Consider the following 20,925-nt stretch of genomic DNA (forward strand, 5'->3'; position numbering starts at 1 on the left):
TCACCAAGGTCCTCTATTATTCTATAGGATGGGAAGGGCTTCCCCAATCATACAGCTACCAAGGTGAAACCACCCCCAACAACCTCCTCCACAGCAAGCCCCATTATCAGTTCCCTCTTCGACAAACACCCCTCAACCCAAGAAGCAAAAGATAGATCTACTGCACTAACTCCTTTTGTAGAATTTCTAGAGACAAACTCGATGGATACACCCACACTGCAAGTGGTAGCCCGGAAGAGCATGCCCAATCAAGTGGCCCTCCTCCAAATCATTCCCCATCATGGATGAAGAAGTACCTAGAAGTGCTAGGTGTTCTCCAGTTCATTTTTAGGGCAGCAAGTTCTCCAGTTCACAAGACCACATAGAACATTACTATGGCACATAGGTGGATCCAGGAAGCGCATCTAACCTCTACCAAAATCTTATCTAGGGCCATCTTCAACTCTTAGGGCCACTTTCCAAATTTCCATGCAACCTTTATGTCCATGGTCCACAACCTCACTGGCCACATGATAGAATTTATGGCTAGAAATAAAGTGGATGTGATGCAATAAGCACTCCTCCTTGCATATGCCAACATTGCCCAGTTGGAAACCCAAAAGAACTATGTGATCACACTGAACAATAGGCTGCAAGTATAGGCTCTTGAAGCTGATTCTAGGATCAACTATCTATAGCATGAGTTGGATGGGATGCACATGAAAGGTCAAGGGAGTCAGAGCAGCAAGAGCACAAACTTAGGAGGAGCTCACACAAGCAAGCATTGCACTACAAAAGGTTGAGGCATTGGCACAACATAGGCTAAAGCTTATGGATGAGTGCCAAGAGGAGATGTCTAAGCAGCGTGCAAACTTTAGAGAGCTATAGAAACAAAATATGGAAACATTTCTTAGCTGGACAACAAATTACAGTGAGAGCTAAGCCTCAACAACAACCAGTCGTGCCTGACATGGAGAAGAAAGTTGACATCCTGATGGATGCAACTACCAACTTTCCAAACCTAGCCATCGCTCCCCAACCCTCCTCTAGTATCCTTGAGCTATAGCACAAGAGCCTTCTATAGCACAATATCTACATTGATGATGAAGACATCTCCACATCCATGTTTTCTACCATCCTCTCCAAGGTGCCATAAGCATCCCAACCCACCATAGCTATGTAAAACACTATCTCCTTCATAGAGCCCTCCACCATCTTCCATTTCCCTGAAAATTCAAAAATTTCATTTTCGGAATTGAGATATGATTCATAAGGCTTATTCTAGCCCCCTTCTTTTGGTCCTTCTTTTGTGGCAAGGCCCCTAGAGACAAATGTAATTGGTTTGTCTAGGCCATACGTGGGCTTATAAGCCCTCCTCTTGATGCTTACTCTTGCATGGCCAAGCCTTGTCCTTTCATCCACCCTCTGGAACTGCACTTTGATGGGCTTGGCATAGGGGTACTTCTTCCTAGCCCTTTCCATTGCCTTGATGGCCAACCCCGTAGCAAAAGTGAGTGGCTCCATTAGCTCTGGAACGATGGCAGCATTTTTGAATACTGTCTGCTCAGGCTCTCTTGGGCTCCTTCTTCCTCCTTGGCTCCACTTCCACCCATTCGGTGGTCTGCCTATTGGTTTTGAAAGGGTTGTTGTCTCTTCTCCTTCTGCTAGGAAGCCTCGCTGGTAAGGGGCACTGGCAGTTTTGCCCTGTGCATGGGTTGTTGTCTCCTCACCCAGGTCAGCGAGTCACAAGATTCCCCACTTCCCCGTACATCCGGGGATTCGGATGAGGGGCTCCTCCTACATGCTAGCTCCCCTTCCTGTGAGCTACTCTACCCTTGCTTCTCCACCCTCTTGTCCAACTGGTTCATAAATAGTGCAATTTTGTTCCAATTGGACGGTTGCACTACTCTTGCTTGTTTTGTAGTCTAGATCAAACTCCTCATGTGTTTGAGGGATGTCTCCTTGCAAAATTCTTTACTTCCATTCTTCCCTTCTTCCTAGAGCCTTTTCTATATTTCCTCCTTTTCTGCCTTCTCTCTTTTTGCCCATTCTTGGAAGTCTTTAATCATTTTTTCTTTGTTTCTCACCTTTGTGACGTGAGCTTTTTTCAAAACGTCCAGTTGTTTCCTGTCTCTTTTTCAAATCGGCATGAGCTATCGTCAAAGCGACGTTCAACTCATTAATCGTCATCTTTCCCCCTTTCGCTCTTATAACCTTGGATCCAACCGTTCCTACCTCTTTCTTTAGGGCCTTGATTGTCTCCCCGTCTTGTCTTTGATGTTCTTTGTATTCTTCCACCAGTCCTCTGTACTCTTCAAGCTAGGCCCTTAGGGCCGCTTCATCGTTAGCACTCTCTTCCAGCCTTTTAGTTGTTTCCCAAGTATGCTCTCGCAGCTCATCATCGGGGATAATGTCTGTTGATGTTCCTTTGTATATTACGAGATCTTTCCCTTTCCCCTTCGGAGTGCTCAACCGGTTTCTTGCCACTCTCTTTCAAAAGCATGAACCGCTTTTTCCAGCCCTCTATCTTTGTTTCCAGTTGCTTAATCCTTGCCTGCAGCTCTTTCTCTGTAGTGAACTCTCCCCTGCTGTGTCCTACCTCTATACCCTTCTGCTTGTTTCCAGCAGTCTCCACAGCCCCCGTCAGGCGAGTTCTTGCTGGTTTTGGAGTATCCGGATTTTTGAATCCCCCGTCCGGCTTCCTGTCTTGAGTGTGGAGGGGAGCCATTTGCTTGCAGGTAGGTGTGGGGGCTTGCATGGCCACTGTCACATTCCTTAAATATTCCTCCCACACCTCCTTTATGTTGTCTATAGCATGGTTCTCCCATTGCTCTATCTTTCGCCTCCAGCTCAAAAACTCTTCTGCATCTAGCATAGCCAGCCGAGCTTCCACCTTGACCAGTTCTACCTTATCCTTATCTGCCCTACCCGATCTCTTATGATCTTCAAATATTCTTCTCTGATCATGGTCACATATCCTTTGGCCCTAGCTTGGCTTTCAGTAACCCTATCCACCTCTTCTTATAATCTCTTGTTTGTTTGTTCTGTCTGGTGGACTAGGGCTTCCCTTAGTACAACCATCTCTTGTTTTGTTTCTTCATTCGCCCTCTAGAGTTTTGCTAACTCTATTTTCATTTCCTCCATCTAGACCCCTTCTGTCCTTCTTCTTCTTAGCTCCTCCTGAAGCGGTGTCTGTTGGCTTCTTAACTCTTGAATGGTGGCCTTCTTCTGCCTTACTTCAGCATGCAGCGTGGTTATCTCCTGTGCCCCATTCATCATACACCTTTGTAGGTAGTTTAGGCTCCCTTGTACCCAGCATGCGTCAATACTTTCTCGAAAACTGGCAGGACAAGGTTTAGGGAGCTCTGCCTGTGATTGCTCGAGGTGGATGGGCTCCATCACCATGAGTTTCTTGGGTGGTTCTCTCCTATTGTATCTATAGACATTTTTTTGGGGGTACTTCCTGCCACTATTCCACAAGCTTTTACGAGAGAATGGATTTTCCAATTCTGGCAAAGTCCTCTTTTAGTTCTCTGTTTCTCTTTTCCTCTGCTCCCATCTTTCCTTTCTTCCCCTTCTTCTTCTCATCAAACTCGAATGCCCTCTTCCTTCTAAAAGGCATCTATCCTAATCTCCCCTCTTCTGGGGACTTTGCAACCGATTCCACCTCGTGCTCCAAGCTTTTTTTATGGAATGCTTCTTCTTCCTTCATCTTTTCCTCTTGCCCCTAGCTCCCATCTATGTTTTAAACAATGTAGTAATGTAAGGGCCAATCTTTATCTTTGTGTGTAGGCGGCTAGCCTTGCCAATTTGATCCTTAATGTTGTTGTAAAGAACCTCTGCCCATGCCACTTTTGTTCCTACTTCTGCTCCCTTTATCAACCCATAAGCTTTTCTTGACATGCAGTATGGCTTGTGGGGGGTTGAGATTGATCATCTCTACCACAAAGTGCATACACTTTTGTTGGTCCTCATCTAGCATTGCTGTGATCTTAAATTCCTTTGATTTTCCTTCCAGAGGCCCAAATTCCTTCGCGAGATCATCATCATGTGCTACCTTGATCTTTCTCTCACCTTCTACTCGCAACTTGAACACCTCGGCCACGTAGAGAGGATCGAAGGTCCTCTTCTCCCCCCTAACAAGACTGTGATTGTATTGGTCTTCCACAGCTGCTCTAGCTGCTCCACTACTTTGTAGTTCTACTGTAATTCTTCCCATGGCAGCTCCGCAACGAACTCTTTGAGGCCCATCCTGTCCAGCCATTGTGCATGTTTATCCACTTCCTTGTATATCGTGGATGATAGGGGCTCAAACTCCAACACCATATCTTCTTCTTCGGTAACACTGTGATGGCTTGGGAGAAGGCAAAAAGGTGAGCAGGGTTTAACATAATGAGAGTTGGGAGTAGGAAGAGGGTCAAGAGCGCAGGGTAGCTTTTCGAAAGATGATTTGGAAGCTATGCATTCGATGGAGAGGCATTCAGCCATTGCCATGAGGTGCACCCTTCGCAAAAAGGTGGCCATAATTGTGTCATCTTTCCATGATTTTCCCAGATCTCCCTTGTTTTTTGACCATCGATCCCTTCTACGCTCTTTTTGAGGTCATTAATGGCCTTTACACGTCCATGCTCCCCTTTTTCTGGCAATAACCTTGGCTTTCCCATTTGCACCACGCTGCTGCCACCTGGCTCCTTGGTATCTGTATCATATTTACACGGTGAATTTCATTTTGGGCTATTCTCTTTGGCATTTTTAAAATCTCTGGAATCCTATCCTTTTTCCTGATCCTGGCCCCTGATCCTGGACCTGGATTTTGGTTCATCAATCACTTCTGGATCAGGATATTGATTCCCTTCTGGACACTTTCTCCCTTCATTTGGCATCTTTCCATAGTAGAGCTTCAGCCTGATCAATTTACCAACTTCTTGATTTTTTCACCATCCAGACTCGCCAGGTCAAAAGTTCTTATCCCCAGCTTCCCGAGGGACGATCCTATATGAGCCCATCCATCTCGTTTTCAATTTTCTAGGGTGGGCTCCCATTCTCGATGTAAACAACAGTACTGCATTTCTCCTACCTCAAAGATATTGAACTTTGTGTTCCTGTCCACTTGCAGCTTTCTTCTCTTTTGCACAATTTTCGTTGTCCATGTGTTGTGCAGTCTTCTTTCATCAAGCTTCAAGAGCTGTTCAATCCTGTGCATCTTTGATTCTTCCGAAGAGAACCTTTTAGTCTCACTACTATCATGGGACTGTGTCAGGAACTCCGTGGGTACTACTACTTCCAATCCATACACCATACTAAATGGTGAAAGTCCTATTGCATTCTTACAGGCCATTCGAAATGCCCATAATGCCGAGTGCAGTTTCATGTCCCAATCATTCTTGTTCTCATTTACTGTCTTGATCAGGATCCCTTGAGGATCTTGTTGGTGGACTTTGCTTGTCCATTGGTTTGTGGGTAGTAGAATGTTGACTTCTTATGTATTATCATGTGCTGCTCCATCAATTTCCTGATCTTTTCATTGATAAAATGGGTTCCTTGATCACTAACTATCTCTATAGGGCATCCAAATCTTGTCATTATGGTTTCAATTTTCTAATTACTTCATTGATAAAACAGGGTTCCTTGATCACTAACTATCTCTATAGGGCATCCGAATCTTGTCATTATGGTTTCATAAAGAAACTTTGTCCCACACAGATGATGCCTTGCAGTCTTTAAGGGCCTTGGCCTCTACCCATTTTGTGCAGGGGACACCAAAATGTATATGTTTCTTGTCCTGTGAGCAATTGGTTTGAATGGGCCGACGAAGTCCAAACCCCATTTCTGGAATGTCTTGAGCGGCAAGACTCAATTATGGGGCATTCTGTCTACATCACTTGGTTGCCCCATCCTCTAGCACATGTCACACTCTTTTGAGAACTTATACGCATCTTTTAATGTAGTTGGCCACCACCGATCTACCTAGAATACCTTCCATCTTGTGACTTCTCTGAAATGATGCCCACCACTCATACCTTGATGTGCTTTTGCTAACACGGCCTGTTACTCGTGCTTGGGGACATGTCTCCTGAGAATCTGGTGTTGCTGCCCATTTTGTATAGCTTCCCAGCCACTATCATGAATGACTTACTCCGAAGAGTCAGCTTCTTCCTCTAATCTCTAGACATGTACTCTGGAAAGGAAAGATCAGATATGAATTATAGCATTTCATCATGCCAGCTGGGCCTTTCTCCTTCTATGAGGAAAAGATGTGCATCTGGGAAATCATCTTCCACCCCGTCCGATTCTTCTCCTATTTCCAATCATGACAAGAAGTCTACCACAGTGCATGTTTGTTCCCGAGGGTGTGCCTTATGTTGAACTCAAATTCTTACAACAAAAGCATCCATCTGACCAACTTTCCTTCCAGGTCTGGTTTGTTTATTAAGTAGAGGAGAGCTTTATGATCTACATGAAACTCAAACATTTTACCCAACAAGTAGTGCCTTGATGGAGTAGATCATTCCCAGTGACTCTTTCTCTTTGGTGGAGTAGTTCTTTTCTAGTCTAGACAATGTCCTACTTGCATAGTACATCGGTTTGTACCATCCCTCATGTACTTCCTGCATTAGGGAATCACCAATGGCCACAGGGGCATCAACAAACACATGGAATACCAGGTCATAGTTGGGTTGCTAATAGGATGGGCACGGCTGATAGTATCCTCTTTAGATTATTATGGAATGCCTCTTGACAGGATCCTCTTTAGATTATGGAATGCCTCTTGACAGGATCCTCTTTAGATTATGGAATGCCTCTTGACAGGATCTGGACCAGATATTTTCAGCATCCTTCATCGTTAGGCTATATAAGGGCACGCCACATTAGCTAGGAACCTCATGAACCTATTGTGCCACTTGATTAGCCCTAGGAACCTTGCAAGCTCTTTGGCATTCTTGGGAGGTTGTAGCTTTACAATGACCGCAATCTTGGTTGGATCCACTGCCAGTCCTTCTGCAAACATTATGTGTCCCAAGAGAGATTCCACTGGTTACATGTAGCAAAGGCACATTTGGCCCTTTTACACTTTTCCACCACCACTGGTTACAACAAAGGCACATTTGGCTGGATTTAGGCTCAGTCTGGCCCTTTTACACTTTTCCATGCACATTATGAGGTGTGTAATGTGTTCTATTTTCTTTCCAAACACACTACAGTCATCCACAAACACCCTCATGATGAAGGTGGTCAGATACTCATAGAATATTTCTTGTACTGTCCTCTGGAATGTAGCAGGAGCATTTTTTAGCCCGAATGTCATCATTGGAGGCGAAGGCTCCCCATTCTGTTACGAAGGTAGTTTTTTATTCATCTTCCTAGGCCATCACACTTGATTGTACCCACTAAAACCATGCAGGAAAGAATATGTTTCATGTCGAGCTACCGCATCCAACAAGGAATTAATCAAAGGCAGTGGAAATGGGTCAGATATAGTAGAAGCATTCAGCTTGCGGTAATCAATGCACACCCTCAGCTTCCCATTCTTTTTTGGAACAATGACTATCGGCGATAGCCATCTACTCTATCCATAGGATAGAAGAATCCTACTTTCAGTAATTTGTCAATCTCTTCTTTTACCTGCTTGGTGTAGTTTGGGTTCATCAGTCTTCTATCGGCCTCTTTTTATATGTCATCCTCTTTGCAGCTTTTCTAGTACCTCCGTTATGGTCTTGTCTTTCCTGAATCTTTTCAAGAAAGCCTTCTTCAACTCTTCAAATGTCTAGAGGTGTTCCAGATTGTATTGGGTATACCAGCTGGTGGCTTTGCCACCCAATGTTGTGGCAAAATATTCTGCCTTTTGCCCCAACGAAGCTCTATTGCTTGGAACATGGTTTCAAAAGTAAAGATGTGAGAATTCGGATCCTCCTTACTCTTGCCTTTGAATTTTGGGTATTTGAGAGACATCATGTCCCTAGCTGCAAGTTCTTCCCCGTCTTGAGCTTCCAGCCGCTTGACAATCTTCTTCCTGGTTCCTTAGCGGTTCAGAAATCTGTCTTTCTTGTTGCTGTAGATTCCTGTCCGGCTCCTGATGACTTTCTTCTTGATTTCTATGTTATTCCGGAATCAATCTTTTTAGCTACTGTGGAATTCCATTTGCCCATCTTCTTGGTCTCGGCATAGAGGAGGTGCAGTGGTGATTCTTGTTCTACGGCTTCAGCTTGTCTATGGTGGTACCACATTTCCCTATTTGAGCTTTCTTCATTCTCTATCCTTTTTCCATTGTGCTCTTATGCCTCTCTGGCTAACATTCCTAACCCTAGTTAGTGTGTGCCTTCTTTTTGGGCTTCTTGTGTGGCCAGTTTACCCTATTGACCATGCAGGACTTCACCTATACTAGCCTCTCACTCTCTACTCCCTACCTAGTGTGTTGTTCCCTAGCAAGATTGCCAAAAGTCTCGGGGTCCACACTTGCGTGGTTCCGAACCACCTAGTCATCAGCTCCGGAGGAGACACAACTAATACTACTATGCCCAACAAGATAAACCAATGCTAGCGTGTTGCACCACCAATTTGCCTAAGTTAAGGGAGTTCGTTTGCAATAGGGCCGCGGTTAGTTCCTACATCTAGAGAGATTCTTAGCATGGATCCTAATCCTGCCCCTTTGAAAGGGAGTCACTTTCGGACAAGGATTGATTGTGGACACAGACACAAGTTAAAAGACATGTTCAAAACAGAGAGAGAAATGACATAACTTGAGAATCAACAAGTTTGCACAGAACTACAGATGAAGACGACACCAACAATCACTGTATTATTGAGTAAGGCTTAGCCCGTATAATGCCACACACCCTCTCTCTCTCTATTCTTCTTTTCTTTTACATTTTCCTAGGTACTACCTGTTGGCAAGAACAGTTACAAGGTTGTTACAAGAAAAGATCCAGAGTTGTTGCCCACCAAACAGATATGCTTTGGTAGTAGTCCACTGCTGTGGTGGCCGCCAACACTAACCACCAGAAACCTGAACCATCAAGTGGATGAAAAACTCATGGATGGCTGGCAGTGGGGAGAATAAAGAATACAACCATCTCACTGTGGAGGGTAACATTGTTTACAAGCCCATCGGCATCCTAGTTCTTTATCACAAGATTTGGAAGCAACTACTATAGCTTATGAGAAGAACCAGCCAATGTCACCTTTTTGACACCATCCATGTGGCCTACCCCCAAGACATTTCAAATGATGAATATAGGGAGGCTCACAAATTTTATAGATCCATAAAACTAGCCAACACTGTGAAGGAAGAGGAGGAAGAAACAAGTAACACTGCCAACAAGGACAAGAATGATAATGCATTCGACAACAACAAGTACCAGTCAAAGGAGAACCATTGAGCACGATCAACGAGAGTGGCTGGTGGTCCAAGTGAGGTTCCCAAAGGTCCTTCCCCATCCATCCCCTCTTCAGTAGATGCTTCTACCGCCAAAGGCAAGGCCAAAGAATAACCCTCAACACCATCAGCTCCCCCTCTTGTCGCCTCCACCTCACCACCTACCACTTTGACCATGATTACACCCCCTACCTCTCCAATGATTACACCCCCTACCTCTCCAATGCCAATATCCCCTACATATTTATTAGATGTCCTAAATGGACCCACCAAGGCCTCAACTTTGCAAGATGACCACCCCCACTAACCCCATGGTATCGCCTTGGAAATTGTGACATGTATGGATGGCATTGGTGATCAAAGAACATGTATTTATGGCAATGAGGATATATAATGTTTATCATGTATCCTAAATGTATTCATGGTTGAGTCAATTATATACAAGCATTTGAGATATGCCATTACCATTTTTAGGAGATTTTATTATGCATGTGTTGGAGCGGTGTGCATTGTATTGCATCACATTTGGTTAATTTATTGGAGTGCTAAGCATTATGTTTGGCCAAGATGGGTGATGGTCCCATATAAATTTTTAGTGATACCTCCACCTTGACCACACCTCCTTCTACATGAAGACTAGATGCTTCGCACCATACACAAGTTTATCCAGGATTATGAATGAGATGCTGGACCCCGACATCATCATCATTATTCACTTTTTTGACTCATCATTGTCCTCCTTGTGGAGTTTCGAGATTAGGATGCTTTCGATGAAAGTCTCCAGGGCATGGCCTTCTACATCAACAAAAGGCCCAACTCTGTGACAACAAATACTTGACTACTACAAGTGAGTACAATGGATGCAAGGCTAGACGGTCCTCATATTTGAAGAGACATTTGAAACTGCCTTCTAGGACACCCTACAAGGCATTCCCACTACACCATCCATACACAAACTCCCTGTTTCGACTTATATGGGAACTTCAGTAGCTTCTATAAAGCTTCACTGCCAATTTTGAGGACAAAACCGTGATTAATGAGGGAGCTATGTTAACCACATTGGCTAACATTACTTTGTACGCATGGCAACACCTTCAAGCCATGATTTTTGTACCGTGCAATGCACTTCACATAAAATGATTATGGGAAATATCAGAGCTTATGATTTGTGTAATGCTAGAAGATGGTCAAAACCGAGATTACAACTTGTGTAATGCTAGTAGTGGTGTATCTTAGACTAGGAAGTTAGCCTAGACTAGCTTTTTTGGGCCCCCAAACATTACTTATGGGTGCGGGCATTGTACATCTGAGTCTTGTATATAAGAATACATATAATCACATTCTCACAATTGAGTTTGAGTTTCTTAATCTTGTGATTGAAGTTGCTTACATGCTTTCTCTTCTTCTTTGTTGCATACATGCTTAAGGATTGTGTGGGTGAGTGATGTTGTGTTGATCAATGCAAGTTGTCTTCCCCCTCCCTCCTCCTCTCCCACGATCTCTCACTCAAAGAGGGGGACAAGGTTGAGGACCCTGCCTCTCCACAAGAGGTAGGTTCCCCTGTAGTGACAACAAGGGAGACAAGGTTGAGGACCCTACCTCTTCACAAGAGAGGGTTTCTCTACTAAGAGTGACTAGAGGTGCAAGCTGGTAGGACCCTTGCATTCCTCCTCTTCTTCTTACTATCTTACAAGTCTCAATGTTCTCAACAAGGTAAAAAATTATATACTATTTGCAATACATTACATCTATTTAAAAAAAAGGGCATGTGCCCTTCTGATTATCTTATCTAAGTGTTGTGATATGCTGGAGATAAAGTACCAAACCAACCACCCCTCTAATTGTGAGTTCTTTCTAAGAGAAATCAACCCAAACTTTTCACCAACTTGATGATTACAAAAACTTTGTGGGACGTCTTTGATTTTATTGCATTGAGCTAAGAAATAACTTAGCATTTATGATTAGGAGTGTAATCCACTCCAAAAACATAAGCTACAAGGTCCATTTAGTGTGGATTACAGTCAGGAAGTTGTAATTTTTGTTAATGCATTTCAAAAACTTTGTTCATGCATTGTTGAAATTGGTAGTATAGAGCGTCTAAAATCAACCAACATCAATCAAAAAACACTCAATCACTTGCATAAATGCCATTAATCAAGAATAGAATTCTTAATCACCCCCAATCAAGTCCAAGAAACCACAAAAAACTTTAAAAACTAGACCAAACCACCTCTCGGGTTGGGAGACGTGGACTCATAGTCCTATAAAAATTAGGCATGAGCCTAGTATACGTAGTCTACATAGGCATGATATCAAACATTACGTGGGCCTACAAGACATGAGATGTGAATCTACACAAACGTGGTGTTAGTCTACCCAGAGCTGAGACATGAACTAAATACAAGAACCAAGTACAAGACGTGATGTGAGCATTAAGGAAATTGAACCTATTATTGTACCAACTAATTAAAACTATCTTGAAGACTTGTTAACGACACATCTACCCATATCCTATGAAGATTTTCCTATCATAAAATTTGTACGATAATCACATTCCAAGAAAATTTCTTGTCTTTTGTAATTATTGGAGCATTAAGTATTTTTATTGGTCTTAGGCTTGATGCCCCATTCGGAATTCATGCCCAAGTGTGCCTATTTAAAAAAAAATTAAAAAAAATCCATGAGCTATAGTTGTGAGCTGTGAGAACATAAGACATAAGCCCAATTAGGTATGAGGTGTGAACCCACAAGACGTAAGCCCAACTAGGTATGAGGTGTAAACCCACAAACATGAGTCCACTAAATTTGAGCTCACAAGGCATGATTTGAGTCTAGATCACTAGACTCACCTAGACCTATTTCATACAAAAAAGGCATGAGCCCACCACAAATGTTTTTTTTTTTTGGTTTTTCGAGCCGAGGTCAGAAGCGAGCAAGCTCGTTCTTCTAAGACTCGAACAAAGAAACACTTTTATCATTAGCTTCATCGTCTCTGTCGTATAGACAGTTTTGTTACTTCCTTAAGGCATGACCCTAGAAGACCCATGAGCTGGGCATGATAGCGAGACCAAGAACTCCCAGAGGAGCCTAGGTCTGTGGGACTTCCCTCAGGCTCACCCACTAAAAACTCTATGTACCCGGTGGATTTTTGAAGAGGAATTACCCTACCCACATTGGGTGTCAGCTCAAAAGCCCACAAATGTGAGTCCACCAGATATGAGCTTACCAAGCATGACATGAGTCTAGATAACCAGACTCATGTGAACCTATTCTATACAAAAAAGGCGTGAGCCACTAATCGCGAGCCCAACTAGGCATGAGCCATAAAACCACAAGAAGTGAGCCCAAATATGTAAGGCCACTAGGCGTGAGTCTAGATCACCATACCCATGTGAGCCTATTTCATGCAAAAAAGGTGTGAGCCACCAGACGTGAGCCCATCTAGGCATGAGCCCATAGACGTGATCCTAAAAAGCATGAGTTATGATAAGCTATTAAATGGGAACTCACTAGGTGTGTGCCCACATTCATAACGTGAGCCTAATTTTAAAAATGGTTCAAAAAATGAAAAAAACTCAAACTACAAAAAAAACATTTATCGGTCAATGATGTCATGACCATTGACAATGGTTAAGAGGAGAGATCTGAAGTTTCATCTCCCTTACAGAGACAACGAGCAATCCCCCACTTAAACCATCTCTTCCCAAAGAGAGAAACCCATTGATTATGCAAACTTTCCCAAAAAAACTCAAGAGTACCCCGACCACATGTTGGAGAAGGAACATCTGAAACAAGCCCAAGAGCTTATGAGAAGGTGCAGGCTAATGAACTAGAGCCTATTCTTGAGTAGTACGAACCGCTGACCCCACCTAAGTGCATCCCATACCCTATTCCAAAGCCAATCATCATAAAACCTAGCAGATTTTAGTTGATATGGGAGATATGCTTATTTGTATGAATCACCTCCCCTTTCTTAGGCTTTTAATCACATTTTTTAACTCATTATTTTTTTCAACTCACTTACCCATTTCTTATGAGGCCATTTCTTAGTCAACATGCCCCCTAATGATCACAAAAAGAAGGAGATGACATCTTTTTTATCTCCTTCATAGGACTCCTTCATTCTATTTGCTTGGTTGGCCATAGCTCTTAGTTGCAAGAAAGTTTTAAAAAATGAGTAAAATGAGAGATATGATCTTTATTTTAAATAAACTTTATGGAAAATATATTTATTAACTTTGATCATTTGAATCTTACTAGAGATGCAATAACATGGGAATCTCATGGCATTTGAATTTTAAACTTTATGGAAAATGTATTTATTCACTTTGATCATTTGAATCTTACTAGAGATGTAATAACATGGGAATCTCATGGCATTTGAATTTTACTAGAAATGCAACTATGTGAGAAATTTCATGGCATTGAATCTTACTAGAAATCTTACTCAATGTGAGTATGCATCATGGCGGCATTCATATAGCACTAGTGAAGATTTGGCTAGAAACCAAAAAAAAAACAATGAAACCCAACCCAAAATCTTGGTTTTAAAAAACCCTTCTAATGCTTGCATATAATAGACTTACATATTTTTAAGTGAACCCCCCTAGGGTATGACATGGAGAAAATTAACAAAATAACAAAGTGAATAATAGTTAATTAACCATATTGTATTTAAAATATAGTTTTTAAAAGAAGAATGATTTGTTCAATAATAAAAGGAATAAAAAAGAGTGTGAGAATAAACCACTCTTTAAAATACAAAGAAGTCATGCTGCATATTAAGTTTTGTTACACTTGGACATAATTAAAAATATGGTTGAAATAATGCACATAAACTTTTGATGCATTCAGACACAATTAAAATTTGTTAACATTAGATGATTTTAATAAAGCTATAGAAAAACGAAGTGCCAAGAACAAAGACCATTGTACAAAGAAAAAGTGCCAAATACAAAGATCAATGAAATGCATCACACTAAATTTGTTGGCACTAGATGATTTTACAAAAATTACATTTAAAAAAAGTGCCAAGTACCAAGACCACTATGAGAACAAGCTATCACACCTTGTCAACTATTTTTTAGATGGTGAGCAATTCTAGGGCTGACCATAAATTAGGTGAATCCACCTAACCTTCTATAAAGTACCTACTAAGGTAGGACCTATAGAGATCTTATATAATCTCTTCGAGAAACCTTAAAAGTTTTACCTGTAAGACACCAAAGTTTGGGTACTTTTTTATGATATCTTGCAAAATAAATGTGCATGCTCTCAACCTTTTTTTTTGTGAAGTGGTTTTGGAGAATAGATGGGAAAAGGTCCTTGATGATGATTCTAATCAAACTCAATGTCATCGTCGTTACATGATGTATCTCTCATCAAACCTTAGTAGGATGATATACGCCTTAGAAAACAATTGAAGGAAGTGAACGAACAAAAAAAGAGAAAGTAAGATTGAGAAAGAAAATGATGAAGAATATCAATATATTTAAGAATATAATTTAAGGATGCATTTGTAACCTAGGAGAAATGGAGATTGAGAAAATCAATAAAATAATGAGACAAAAAAAGTGAATTTATATAAAAAAAATATGGAGATTGAGAAAATCAATAAAATAATGAAATAAGAAAAGTGAATTTATATCAAAAAATAATATAAAGACACCTTTGAATATATAACTTCCGTAACCCTAAATTACATGAATAGAGGGATTTCTCCCTACACTTCTTGCACTTCCATCTTCTACCAAGTCTTATCAACCACTTTCCCTAGGTATTCAATTGTCATGGCTTGACTTCTTGTGTATCCCACTATTTACGGCTTGTGATCCATCAACCACTCTACCAAGACTTGCATAAGTTCTCAACAACTGCATGGTTTTGTCTAGCTATTCAATTGTCATAGCATTTTTTTTCACTAAGTACCCACTCTATTTATGGCTTGTGATCCGTCAAGTATCAAACAAGGACTTTATCGTTTTCTATTGAGACCTAATCTCTTGTACCACCATTCAAATAATTATTTCATGAGATTAATATTGTGTATCCCACCTCCATAAGTTGTTATTCTTTGAAAATTGCACCAAGCTTTCCAATGGTCTATGTTGTGTTGTGACCAAATGCCCAAACTCTCTTAGCTTGCAAAGCATGGACAACCGTTGGGGTCACTCCATAAACAAAGCACATGCGTGCATGCTTGTATTTCAAATATCACTTTGTTCTCATTTTTTTATTTTTTTAACATAAAAATTTGCCCCACATGTTTGTGGATTTTAAATTCAAAACTCCACTCTTTAAATTTACATAAATTAATTACATTAAAGAACTCCTCTTCCACGTATATGTCCTTCAATTTTGAAAAACAACTCCTACATGCATTGTGACCCACCTCTCCCTCCCCACCTCCTCCTCGAGTTATGGACCATGCGCCTCTAAGATGTGTTGCATTCCCAAGTAGTTTCACTATGCCATAAATAGATTAAGAAAGGTGCTCACATAGATTAAGAACGGTGCTCACATAAGTATAAACTAGAGAATGTCTTACCATGTAACATGTTATAGAATATGAAGCCCATTGAGCTTCTGGCATGGACTCAAAGAATTTACTCATAACTAAAAAAAATCTTCTACGTCTCCCTCATCAAACTTCATCTTTTGTAGTCCATTCAATTGAATGCAATCTACACATTTTCTTTGAGACCACTATGAGAATAAGCTATCACACCTTGTCAACTATTTTTTAGATGGTGAGCAATTCTAGGGCTGACCATAAATTAGGTGAATCCACCTAACCTTATATAAAGTACCTACTAAGGGAGGACCTATAGAGATCTTATATAATCTCTTCGAGAAACCTTAAAAATTTTACCTACAAGACACCAGAGTTTGGGTACTTTATGATATCTTGCAAAATAAATGTGCATGCTCTCAACCTTTTTTCTTGTGAAGTGGTTTTGGAGAATAGATGGGAGAAGGTCCTTGACGATGATTCTAATCAAACTCAATGTCATCGTCGCTTACATGATGTATCTCTCATCAAACCTTAGTAGGATGATATACGCCTTAGAAAACAATTGAAGGAAGTGAACGAACAAAAAAAGAGAAAGTAAGATTGAGAAAGAAAATGATGAAGAATATGAATATATTTAAGAATATAATTTAAGGATGCATTTCTAACCTAGGAGAAATGGAGATTGAGAAAATCAATAAAATAATGAGACAAGAAAAGTGAATTTATATTAAAAAAAATATGGAGATTGAGAAAATCAATAAAATAATGAAATAAGAAAAGTGAATTTATATCAAAAAATAATATAAAGACACCTTTCTTCCGTAACCCTAAATTACATGAATAGAGGGATTTCTCCCTACACTTCTTGCACTTCCATTTTCTACCAAGTCTTATCAAAACCACTTTCCCTAGGTATTCAATTGTCATGGCATGACTTCTTGTGTATCCCACTATTTATGGCTTGTGATCCATCAACCACTCTACCAAGACTTGCATAAGTTCTCAACCACTTTGCATGGTTTTGTCTAGCTATTCAATTGTCATAGCATTTTTTTTCACTCACTACCCACTCTATTTATGGCTTGTGATTCGTCAAGTATCAAACAAGGACTTTATCGTTTTCTATTGAGACCTAATCTCTTGTACCACCATTCAAATAATTATTTCATGAGATTAATATTGTGTATCCCACCTCCATAAGTTGTTATTCTTTGAAAATTGCACCAAGCTTTCCAATGGGATATGTCTATGTTGTGTTGTGACCAAATGCCCAAACTCTCTTAGCTTGCAAAGCATGGACAACCGTTGGGGTCACTCCATAAATATAGCACATGCGTGCATGCTTGTATTTCAAATATCATTTTGTTCTCATTTTTTTATTTTTTGAACACAAAAATTTGCCCCACATGTTTGGATTTTAAATTCAAAACTCCGCTCTTTAAATTTACATAAATTAATTACATTAAACAACTCCTTTTCCATGTATACGTTCTTCAATTTTGAAAAAAGACTCCTCCATGCACTGTGACCCACCTCTCCCTCCCCACCTCCCCTCGCGTTATGGACCATGCGCCTCTAAGATGTGTTGCATTCCCAACAAGTAGTTTCACTATGCCATAAATAGATTAAGAAAGGTGCTCACATAACTATAAACTAGAGAAGGTCTTACCATGTTACAAGTTATAGAATATGAAGCCCATTGAGCTTCTAGCATGGACTCAAAGAATTTACTCATACGTCTCCCTCATCAAGCTTCATCTTTTGTAGTAATAGTTCCATTCAATTGAATGCAATCTACACATTTTCTTTAAGATCGCTATGAGAACAAGCTATCACACCTTGTCAACTATTTTTTAGATGGTGAGCAATTCTAGGGCTGACCATAAATTTGGTAAATCTACCTAACCTTCTATAAAGTACCTAATAAGGGAGGACCTACAGAGATCTTATATAATCTCTTCGAGAAACCTTAAAAATTTTACCTGCTGCAAGACACCAGAGTTTGGGTACTTTATGATATCTTGCAAAATAAATGTGCATGCTCTCAACCTTTTTTCTTGTGAAGTGGTTTTGGAGAATAGATGGGAGAAGGTCCTTGATGATGATTCTAATCAAACTCAATGTCATCGTCGTTACATGATGTATCTCTCATCAAACCTTAGTAGGATGATATACGCCTTAGAAAACAATTGAAGGAAGTGAACGAACAAAAAAAGAGAAAGCAAGATTGAGAAAGAAAATGATGAAGAATATGAATATATTTAAGAATATAATTTAAGGATGCATTTGTAACCTAGGAGAAATGGAGATTGAGAAAATCAATAAAATAATGAGACAAGAAAAGTGAATTTATATTAAAAAATATGGAGATTGAGAAAATCAATAAAATAATGAAATAAGAAAAGTGAATTTATATCAAAAAATAATATAAAGACACCTTTGAATATATAACTTCCGTAACCCTAAATTACATGAATAGAGGGATTTCTCCCTACACTTCTTGCACTTCCATCTTCTACCAAGTCTTATCAACCACTTTCCCTAGGTATTCAATTGTCATGGCATGACTTCTTGTGTATCCCACTATTTACAGCTTGTGATCCATCAACCACTCTACCAAGACTTGCATAAGTTCACAGCCACTTTGCATGGTTTTGTCTAGCTATTCAATTGTCATAGCATTTTTTTTTTCACTAAGTACCCACTCTATTTATGGCTTGTGATTTATCAAGTATCAAAAACAAGGACTTTATCATTTTCTATTTGAGACCTAATCTCTTGTACCACCATTCAAATAATTATTTCATGAGATTAATATTGTGTATCCCACCTCCATAAGTTGTTATTCTTTGAAAATTGCACCAAGCTTTCCAATGGGATATGTCTATGTTGTGTTGTGGACCAAATGCCCAAACTCTCTTAGCTTGCAAAGCATGGACAACCGTTGGGGTCACTCCATAAGTTGTTATTCTCTGAAAATTGCACCAAGCTTTCCTATGGGATATGTCTATGTTGTGTTGTGGACCAAATGCCCAAACTCTCTTAGCTTGCAAAGCATGGACAACCGTTGGGGTCACTCCATAAATATAGCACATGTGTGCATGCTTGTTTTTCAAATATCACTTTGTTCTCATTTTTTTATTTTTTTAACATAAAAATTTACCCCACATGTTTGGATTTTAAATTCAAAAACCCGCTCTTTAAATTTACATAAATAATTACATTAAACAACTCCTCTTCCATATATACGTCCTTCAATTTTGAAAAAAACTCCTCCATGCACTGTGACCCACCTCTCCCTCCCCACCTCCTCCTCGAGTTATGGACCATGCGCCTCTAAGATGTGTTGCATTGCCAAGTAGTTTCACTATGCCATAGATAGATTAAGAAAGGTGCTCACATAACTATAAACTAGAGAAGGCATTAGGGAAAAAGGGAGCTCATTTTGGGGCCTTTTACGGTTTGGAAAAATAAGCTCTCAACCAATGAACAGAGGGCCAACGTAACGTTGGAAATTCACAAAAATAAAAGAAAATAGATAAAAGAAACAATATTTTATGTAGGTACAAGCGTGCTACATTAATGTGGAGATTGGTATTTTATTCTCACAAGATCTTTGGACATGAAGATAGAATCTAGTCTGACATTTTCTCTGACAAGGGCCTTCCCGTTTCCACCTCCCTTTGAACTTTGAATTGTTGTGCTGCCTTTCCTTCGAAAGGTCTACCATTCTACACCACTGCCTCATTGTGCAGCAACCTCTTCTTTTCCAAAACTGCTCCCTTGATCCTGTTTGGCTTAGAGTAAGATGTTTCTTGTCAACTAAAGAGACCCCAGACAAAAAATATTTTCTTGGCATCATGGAAGGGAAGAGTACGAGATTTTAAAATCACCAGAGGAAAGATATCGGTGAAAGAAGTTTTGATTCAGCATGTGTACAGGCATAAAGAACTTGTCTTGCGAGACTATCCAAATGATCTTCCGCAACACAGGCCTAATTGTATATTTTTCTATTGTGGTTTTGTTCTTTATGAGGTGCATGGATTTTTAAGACAAAGCTTTCTTTCTTTGCTTATTGATATTCTTGTGTTATTTTATTTTAGATTTATACCCTTCATCGTATGAGACATGGCAAAACATCGATTGTATTCTGGGATTTATAGATGTTTTGCATGGATCGATAGGAGAACAACAATACGAAGGTCGATGTGCAACAGAGCTAGCTCAATCCGGTATATTTTTTACTGATCATTTTTATCAGTTGCTGGACAATGCAAACACACATGGTGTGTTAAGAAAACAAGACCTTCCAGCATGGAATTCAGTGGATTGGCCTCTCCCACATTTTAGTGTTACAGAGGCATATAGAGCCAAGCTTTTCAAAGAAGTACAGAAAGCTCTGAGACCCAATATTGCCACAAGGATAATAAAAATTTCTTTATGCATGCCTCTCAGTTTTTGTAGACTTGTTTAATACCTTTCCAGTGAAGGTTTCAAAAACAATGTTCACAGTTAAAGCAACAAGTCTGGCATGCATGCCACAATTTTTGGATAAAGGTTGGGATAAGAAGACATGTAGTTCAGTGTTTTGTGAGGTTGTCCAACCTTCTATACAACTGAAGTACATGGTTGCATCACAAAATTTCATTTTTTCTTTTTATTATAAGCGCAGTCGAATGCTAGGTACAAAACTAGTCCCAATGGATCAAGATGAAGATTCTTTTGGTGCAGAAAATAAACTTCTTGATATTGATGTTGTTGAGAATGGTGATGTGCTAGTCAATATCACATTAAGACAATGTTGCTCCCTAGCTCAATTGCGCAATGACATTCTATTTGAGACAGAAGGTTCTATTTCAAAGGACTTTTTATTTATCTACAACAATAAGAAGGTATACCATGTGACTTATCCTAGTCTCATTAAGCACTGCTATTAGTTTACTTTACCCTATTGTTTCATATTGCTTTTTTGCAGGTGCTCAAAAGAAGAGAGAGATCAATAAAATGCAAAGACATTGAAAATTTGAAAATTGAGATAACACAGACTCCATAAACAAAG

The sequence above is a fragment of the Cibotium barometz genome, chromosome 50 (assembly GCF_041138505.1).
Source record: "Cibotium barometz isolate CiBa-2024 chromosome 50, ASM4113850v1, whole genome shotgun sequence".
In the NCBI taxonomy this organism is placed as follows: Eukaryota; Viridiplantae; Streptophyta; class Polypodiopsida; order Cyatheales; family Cibotiaceae; genus Cibotium; species Cibotium barometz.